Genomic DNA, 8,786 nt, shown 5'->3' on the forward strand with positions numbered 1-8,786 from the left:
CCCGAGCCGCGATCACACAGCTCGAGCTGCGACCACCCTGCCCGCGACCGACCGAACCGACCGACCGACCAAACTAACTAACCCCCCCCGAGCATGACGTTATATGGTATGGAATAGCCCTTTGGTCAGTTTGGGTTAGCTGTGCTAGCTGTGCTCCCTCCCAGCTTGTTATGCACCTGGGCGAGCAGGAGAAGCTCAAAAAGTCCTTGAGTAGTCTGAGCACTACTTGGCAACAGCTGAAAACATCAGTGTGTTATCAACATTATTCTGGTACTAAATCCAAAACACAGCACTATGCTAGCTACTGTGAAGAAAATTAACTCTATCCCAGCCGAAACCAGGACACTCTGCCATATTTTCATCTGTGCTGAAGTGATCATAAACGTTCAAAAAAAAAGATTGTCAGGAAGCTTTGTTTTTGTTTTTTGGGGTTTTTTTTAATCAAAATATCTTGTAGCAGGACATAATAGCACAGGAAAAGGAGGGGAAATTAGTTCACCTACCGCCTAGTGTTGGGAATTACAACCATCCCATTGCCACTCTGATTCTGCCCTGGCTTTTCTTATCATCTGCCCATGTCAATATGAAAGTGTCCTCAAAAAAAAAAAAGTGTACTCCTTCAGACTTGCATCCTGTCCCTGGGGCCTCTACAGGAGAAAAGAAGGTGAAGGTGAAATATAACTAAAATAACTTATTGAAAAATAGGTGGAGGCTGCAGAGCAGGCAGCAGTGGGGAAGGGGCAGCTGGGGTGGTGTGCTGGAAGTTCTTGATTCTGCTGTGTTGTTGGTACTTAGGGCCAATCATCAATACTTTTAAGCTAGGGGCTCTAGGGTCCCCCCCTGGAAAATGTTGTTCTCTGCTGTTAATTTTAAGCTCTTCAGTGTGAAAGTGGAAGCTGAGATATTTTTTTAGCAATTTGGCTGTGGCCTTTAACTTATTGAAGATTTTCACCTGAGAGATAGGTAAATGTTGGCTGTGCTCTGCAGCCCTGACCATGTGTCTACAGCTGTTGCAGGAGATGAGCCTAATGTGAAAATAGGGACTGCAGTCATTAGCAGTCCCCACGTTGAATGCAGCTGTGCTAGCAGGCTCCTGGAGGTATTCCAAAATAGCATGAGGTGCAAAGCAGTACTGGCACCATCTGCCTAACCCTAGCAAGAGCTCCTGTGGGGTAATTATACTCTTCAGTGTTTAAAACATCCTTCAGACAGGTGACCACATGGTAGTTCATGCTAAGAAAAAAGCCTGCAAGTCACTTATAGCAGAAAGGTAAAAAAGCACAACTAATTCTTGTTTCACTTGGTAGGGTGTAAAGTAGAAGCTTCGTCTCACTCTGTGTAGTTCTGTGACTTCCCTGAAGATACTTTCCTCTCCCTTTCTACTCCTGAAAACCTGCAGTGTTATTTGGAGACAGATAGTCATCGTTGAACAAGAACAAGCTGATCTAGGAAATGCTCCAATCACAGTAAACAGCTTGCCAGTGTCATGAGTGAGATGCTATAACTGGTGCCCTTGCCTGCTGGGGAGAGCCTGGCAGCTGGGGGTGGCTGAGCTACCTGGATCAGCTTTTCCTACAATTGATACATGTACTCAGGAGGCTCTTCGGAGCTCAATGCTCACATCCTGTGCTGCTCCAATGTGTCCAGACTTCCACTTTTATAGTGGGATGCTATTTCTGTGCCCTGCTTAATGTGTGTCTAGAGACTTATGAAGATCTGAAGAATTCTGACAAGATACAGCGCTTTGTTTAGTGCAAGTGTCACAAAAAATGCCTTTACACTTCTTCTGTGAGGAAACTGCCGTGTTGAATGGCATGCAATGCTTTCAGATAAGCACATATGTACAGATACATAACACTGTGTTTATCTCATTTTATTTCTACAAATCCGTTAAATTGCACTTTTTTTTGTAAATAAATGAAAGTGCTCTGACTTTTCCAGAAGTACTTCATCCTCATATGACAAGAGAACGTGCAGGTTGTCAATGAGTTCCCTAAAGCCACAGAAGTGAAGGGCACAAACAGAATAAATTGGGGAAAAAAACCCCAAAAGCCTAACAGGAAAGTGAAAAACCAGTTGGTTTTCACTGAAAGGTTATGCCTTTCAGGATACTCCTCTCATATGCTAATACAGACTTTGATACAGTCCACTTTTCCATTGAGGCCTTGTGTGGAAAAACAATTTTCAGGTGGGAATTTGTTACAGGTTCAAGGAAAAATTGGAGCCTCTGAGAAATCCAGCACCTTCGAAAAACATTCCTATTTGAACAAAATTGAATCTTTCACTGGAAACTGATTTCTTTTTAAAAACCTTTTGACTACTGCTCCTCTCTGACTGTTTCAGTAGCCATTGCCTCCACTGGCAGTGGATGTTTCTGTCCTCTGGGAACACCTCCTTGCATGTCTCTTCATAAAAGAAGCAGTCAAATAAATTCTCCTCATGCTAGGAGATGTCTTGCATAACATTGAATATTTTAAGTAATTGTACTTCTAGGGTTGTCCTGGTCCTTTTCCAATGAATGTTATATTAATATTTATAACTTTGTGTCTGCAGTAAGGCAAACGTATCACCAACTCTGTCTAAAATGCTGTTTCCATAATAATGTTCTCCCTGATTCCTCCTCATATGTTATTTTTTTCCTTGTGATGAGGAACACAATCTAGCATTACCTTTTTCCTTAAAAATGATCAGCAGTTGGTGCCAGTGCCAGGGTGCTAGTTGGTAGAGACTGTATGTTTAAATAGAACAGGAGTGGGCACTGGAAAGGAGCCATTTGCAGTGCTGCATTTCTCAGACCAGTCTTGGACTTTTTAAATAGCCACTTTGAATTAGGATGTGTTCCCTGATTTTAAAGTAAAAAATAAGAATATAATATTAATTCCTGCTTAATAATGGGAAATACTGCTTCAGATGCCTGTTTTGATTTCAGTACTCAACAGCCTTCTTGGTGTATCTGTATTTAACTAAAATGGTGAAAGTCATTGACAGCTTACTTTAATAGGAGCAGTCTGGTGGTTGTTTCCAGAGTCTTGTAACAGCAACTGCTAAAATGAGCTTGGCTCTAGGTTTCTCTGTGATTTTCATAACTGTAAATCAGGATTAGCTTCCCAGAGGCTAATGGAACCACTCCAATGTAAATACGATTACAGACAGACCTGTTGGGATTTCCACAGAGTCCATGAGAGGGTTTATTTGCTTTAGATGCAGATTACTAGCGGTCTCTTCTAAAGAATGACCATTTTTCCATGGCAGTGGGAAGGAGGTGAAGGACAGCAGAAGACAGGCACTGGCTACCGCACAGCTCCTGGGTGCCTCCCAGCCAGAGAAGGGAAGCAGGCTGAGGAAAAGATGAACATTGCTCCAGTTAACTGGAAGTCATTTTGAGTATCGTTGGCCCTGCACATGGGGTTTTGACTGGACAATCAGAAGTACGTGAACCTTACATTCTCTTGCTGCATGATGCAGTGGTAAAAAAGCAAAAATGTAGATGTTATTCACCCCAGGACCTTTCCTGCAAAGCTGCTTTCCGACTGGTCAGCCCCAGCCTGTGCAGGTTCCTGTGGTTCTTCACCTCCAGGGCTTTGTAGTTCCCTTTGCTGAACTTCACAGGACTCCTGTGTGCCCACTTCTCCAGCCTACTGAGGTCCCTCTGACTGGCAGCACAACTGTCAACCAGTACTCCCATCATCTGCACTTTCCTTTAGAGTATATTCCTAACTACAAAAGCATAAACTTCAGTTTCCTTTGTTGCAAAGCCCAAAGATCTATGTATTTGTCTAATTTCTGCAGTGAAAATTTTCGGTGACCTGAACAGAGGTGATCATCTGTTCAGATGTTGCTCGCAGCAGCAGCAGTGTTCAACTAGAGCTGCTTGGAGGGTACAAGAACCCTGTATAATGCAACTTCTTGAAGTTATGTATGAAGAACAGTGCTTTCAGCTCGATGACTTTCAAAACCTAGGACTCTCCAGGCTTCCTTTACATATGGAGGCTGTAAAAGAAGAAACATCTTTTATATGTCAATAAAACAGCTTCAGATCCATACAAATTCAGGCAATTACCGTAAGAGACGGTAACAGAGACCAAAGGTCTGAGAGGAGAAGCAAGCAAGCAGTTGACCTTGTATACCCCTTTCTGCCAAAAAAACTTTTAATATAGTCTTGTTAAAATGGCCTCATGAATGCAACCAAAGCACTGATTATGCTCGAGACTGCTCTGGCTGCATGGGTAGGGAAAAAAGTTTATTCAGAAACTAAAAGGAGCTTGCTCGAGTGTAGGCAGAAGTCAAGTTTTCCTAAGCTGAGGCTTGTTATGGGTATTATGAAACATTTGGTTACTATTCTGTTTGTAGCTCAGGGGATTCATGATGCTCTCTGCATTGCAGGATGTTCAACTACGATTGTCTTTTCCCCAGTTTTTCCGTCTGCACAAAGGACCAAGAAAATAACAACTCTGAATTTCTAAATAAGCTCTAGCCCAAGCAGCCTCCAGGGATGCTCTTTTAAGTGGGGTGGGAGGGGAGCTATGGAAGGGAACTGAGGGAGAAACAGAACTCCGATTTCTGCCAATACAAAGTAGCCAGCCACAGGTAAAGGGGAGCTATGTCATGACAAATACTTTCTCTGGGTTTTTTTCCCCCCTAGCTTCTCGGTGGAAGCTACGTGTGGAGAAAATTATGACACTGCTGCTGAGTGAAAAATGGGAGTTGCAGCCATAGAACAGACACAAAGAACCTGAGAAACTCCTTCATGAAACTGGAAGTATTTCTGCAAAATATCTTAGCTAAATGATTTGATAAGAGACCATTTCTTCAGAAACTGACCTCTGTCAATAAACAAGATTAGATTTGTTTTTCAGACCATCCTCTGTATGTGGTTTTAGCCGCCGGAAGAGCCTTCCCTAATAGGATTGCAGTACAAGTTTATTGATTGAAATGTAATGACATCACATACTGGATGATCTGTGAAATCCTCTCAAGAGATACCCCACTTAGAAAATAGTGGTCTGACAATAGTATAAAAAGCGCTATTAACAGAAACTAGTAACTGAACTGAGATAGTAACTGTATAGGACTAATGGTTAAGTATAAATGCATATATGTTGATGTACATGTAAATATTAGATGTATACACATGCACACACATGCATATATGTGTGTGCATATGTAAATGATCTATATATTCTGCATATATTAATTTAGAAAATAGAAACAGTTCCAAATTGAACACTAAAAACTCATTAGCCCAGGTCCACGTGTTTGGTACTGAGAGATACTATAGCGCTTTAGCTCCTGCAGACATTAGGCAATCATAGTATGTGTTATCCTTATTGCTATCTTATTAAACCAAGATGTGGAAAAAGATTAAATTACTTCGAAATTACTTAAACATATGTTTATTGAGTTTTGGTGGACTGGAAGACTATATGCACAAAAGACCCAGACCCCAGATACAGTGGAGCTTCATGGTATTTAGATGGTAAGCACAGAAGCACAGACTTTTATGAAAAAATATATCAACCTGAAGTATACAGTAAAATTCAAAGACATACTCTACCTATATCAGTACAACTGACCTAGATTTTTGTGTGTTAAACTCTTCCAGGATGGTTTCTCATTGCTTCCAGTCTCGCTTTATCATGTTTTTAGAACATGGATAAAATTGAAGAATATTTCAGATTTTGCATGTATCAAAACCTTAAGAAAATATAGCTCACAGTGTGAGATCAGGCCAGGTAAGTTTTACTCATATATCCTGGAAAACAGTTATAGAAGGAACATAGGTCCCACACAGATCCCCTTCTTTGGGGATGCTTCAAGGATGCATCTTCTTTCATTGCTGGAGTGAGAGCTTCACCGCATCTCTTACCACCCCTAGAAAGAGTGAAGGGCAGGGAGCGAGGGTCACTGTGGCAGGAGGTGAGGGATGGGAAGGAAGAGGGAGGCAACCTGCGTCTGTCTGGCATCAATGCCCACTGCCATCCCACCGCTTCTGCAAACAGCTTGGTGAAACCGCCCACTTCTTCCTACAGACAAAGAGTTGTCTTGTTTTCTTAGCGGAGTATGCTGTCCAGGTTCTACTGACAACTTCCTGCCCCTCTCTCCATGGCCGTTTCAATCCATCACCTCTTGGAACAGAGGAAAGAGGCAGTTTACAAAAATGTAAAGAAAAAGAAAGCCCAAAAAGCCTGTTTGAAAGCAAAAATAACTGTATAGGACCCAAGCTGTAAAGGTGAACCACTGAGTTTATTTGCATTAAATAGTCAGATAAAAGAACAAGAGGTCAAATAAAATAATAAACCAGTATCTTGCTTTGAAACAATCATTAATTTTGCAGCATAAATCTAGTATGTTCACACAGATCTTTTCCTTCAGAAGCTGTGTCACAGAGAGGGAACTTCATCTATATTTTTATTCAGGAATAATGAACTAGAGTTTTAGTACCACTGTGGAAATTCATTATATTTTATTCTTTGACATGTGAGAAGGAAAAAATCAATTCAAGAACTTTTTCTAGAGATAGAAAATGAATGGGTGTGAAAGATGTGTGGTTTGTGCCAGGCCCCAGCAGAGAACAGCACCCTTAGAAATTAGAGGAATTAGAAATTAGAGGAATTCTTCCACAAGGAAATGTCATCTATCCTAAAGTTGTTCTTTGGAGAGTAAAATTTTCCAGTGGCTCTATTGTGCTCTTCACATTTGCACACGCAGCAGATAGTTTTTTGTGTTCCGATCAGAGAAATAAAAGAATCAAAGGAAAGAGCCATGTCAAAATTCAATCTATTCATCCTTCTTGTCAGCCCTGTGCAATCAACTGGTCTCATATTTCTGGAGAAGACATGGGGGCCATTTAATACCTTGGAAGGAAGAGGTGATGAGCCAGAAAATGAATAAATTATCAACAAGCGCAGGCAATCTATGGGAGGACAATTCATGCAATATTGACCTTGTAGTAACATAATTTCTGTGTGAGATATGAAAACAAAAGCAACTTTTTTCCTCCTTTAGTTTTAACTCTAAGGAATAAGGAAAAAACCTCAAGATGAAAGGCTGCTGAAAAAGGATAAAAAAATATTAAAAATAGCTCAGTACAGTCCCTCCTCTGAGAATACACAATGACATACCTCATAATCTAAAGTAGATATATATTTACTGTCATTGCAATGTTCATGGAGTTGGGTATTAAAACTCTGCCCCCCCTTCTGCAAGTATCTTACCTAGGTCTCCAGTGGGTAGGTGACTACCGCCCTGCATTTCTGGTTTGCCAGAAGCATCACCCAGTGCTCTGCCGGGCCGAAACCTAAGGCACAGCTGATAGACGGGTCCTGGCAAGCTGCCAGGTGCACAAAGTTGGCCACCTCTTAAATACTTCAGCATCGCTTGCTTGTAAATCCCTGGTTACATTGCTGAACAACAGCAATCCATTACATTTCAACTTGCATATGCTTTCTCCTAAATGGTACATTTCCTAAAATGCATTTGGCCATTTTGCTGACTGTAGCCCCGATCTGCAGTTGGCTTTTCCTGGAGTAGATCTTTCAGCTCATATTGGCTCCTTTTTCCCTAACTGGAGTCTTAAGCTTGGTAATTACGTGCACACGGGTTATAAAGTACACATGAGTGTCTGCAGAGGTACACATTTTCAAACACACTGCTTGGTCAGGACTAGAATAAAGACCAGCGTAATGTGGTCGCAAGCCCTTCGCAGGCTTTCCGTAGAAATGATGCTGCTCAGAGGATCACTGGGAGTTTACATGTACTTGGACGTAAGTCGAATTTCCATTTCCATTTAGTGCCTTGTACTGGGTTCTAGAATTTTATGCTTGGAGAGCCTGTGATAATTATTCTGTCACATCAGCTCTAAAGCGAGATTTCAAAAGAGTTCTGTCTGAAACACTTCAGTTGTTTCTAATAATGTTGTTGGATAATTTATATTTTGTGAGAAGGCAAAATAAATTTTACAAACTCTAATAGTGATTAAAACACTTGATAGTATTTTCATTTTCTTAAAATGAAATTAATTAAATGCTTGCATACAAACCTGTCTCACAACATTACAAAACCCTGTTAAAACATAACATCCCAGAAAGCACAGATATCTTTATTGCCAAAGATATCTAATATTTGAGTGGTAAATTACTGCAGAGTAAATTATATTTAAAACAATTCTTTCATATTTAATAACACGGAATATTAACAGCAGCACAGGTGGGATTTTTTTTAATGAGATTTTTTTACGTAACAATTTATAAAAAAATCTGTGAAGTAAAAGCAGGATAGCTGCCACGAAGTAAGATGTGGAAAAACTTGCTGTAAATTAGTCCAGTTATCTTTTTTCCTCATTTTCATTCTTAGGAACATTTAATTCCTAGAACTATTCCTGTCCTGATTACAATTTACATCCATTCATAAAATCATTGTCCTCGGAATCTCTGCCTTTTGGCAAGTTGTTTACCTAATATGCACATGGAAATACTGGCTCAGTTATGTGCCCATCAATGACTGCTTCTTTTGGTTGGGTTTTTTTGGAGCTTTTTCCTTCTTTTTCTCTTGGTTTTTTTGGTTTCTTGTCAGAAATGGAATATTGCATGACAGCTCCATCTATATCTGATATAGAACATGAGATTGAGGCATTTCTATTATCGCAAAAGAATTAATATGTAGTAGTCGCAATTTTGCAATTAACACCACACTTTGCAAAGGCCTCAGAGGTCATTTCAATATCTTTGTTGCTACTGGGGAGTTCAGTGTGGGTACATGTGAACCTCAAATTGTCTTCCTTGAATGTG

The sequence above is a fragment of the Egretta garzetta genome, unplaced genomic scaffold (assembly GCF_000687185.1).
Source record: "Egretta garzetta isolate BGI_Z169 unplaced genomic scaffold, ASM68718v1 scaffold486, whole genome shotgun sequence".
Lineage (NCBI taxonomy): Eukaryota > Metazoa > Chordata > Aves > Pelecaniformes > Ardeidae > Egretta > Egretta garzetta.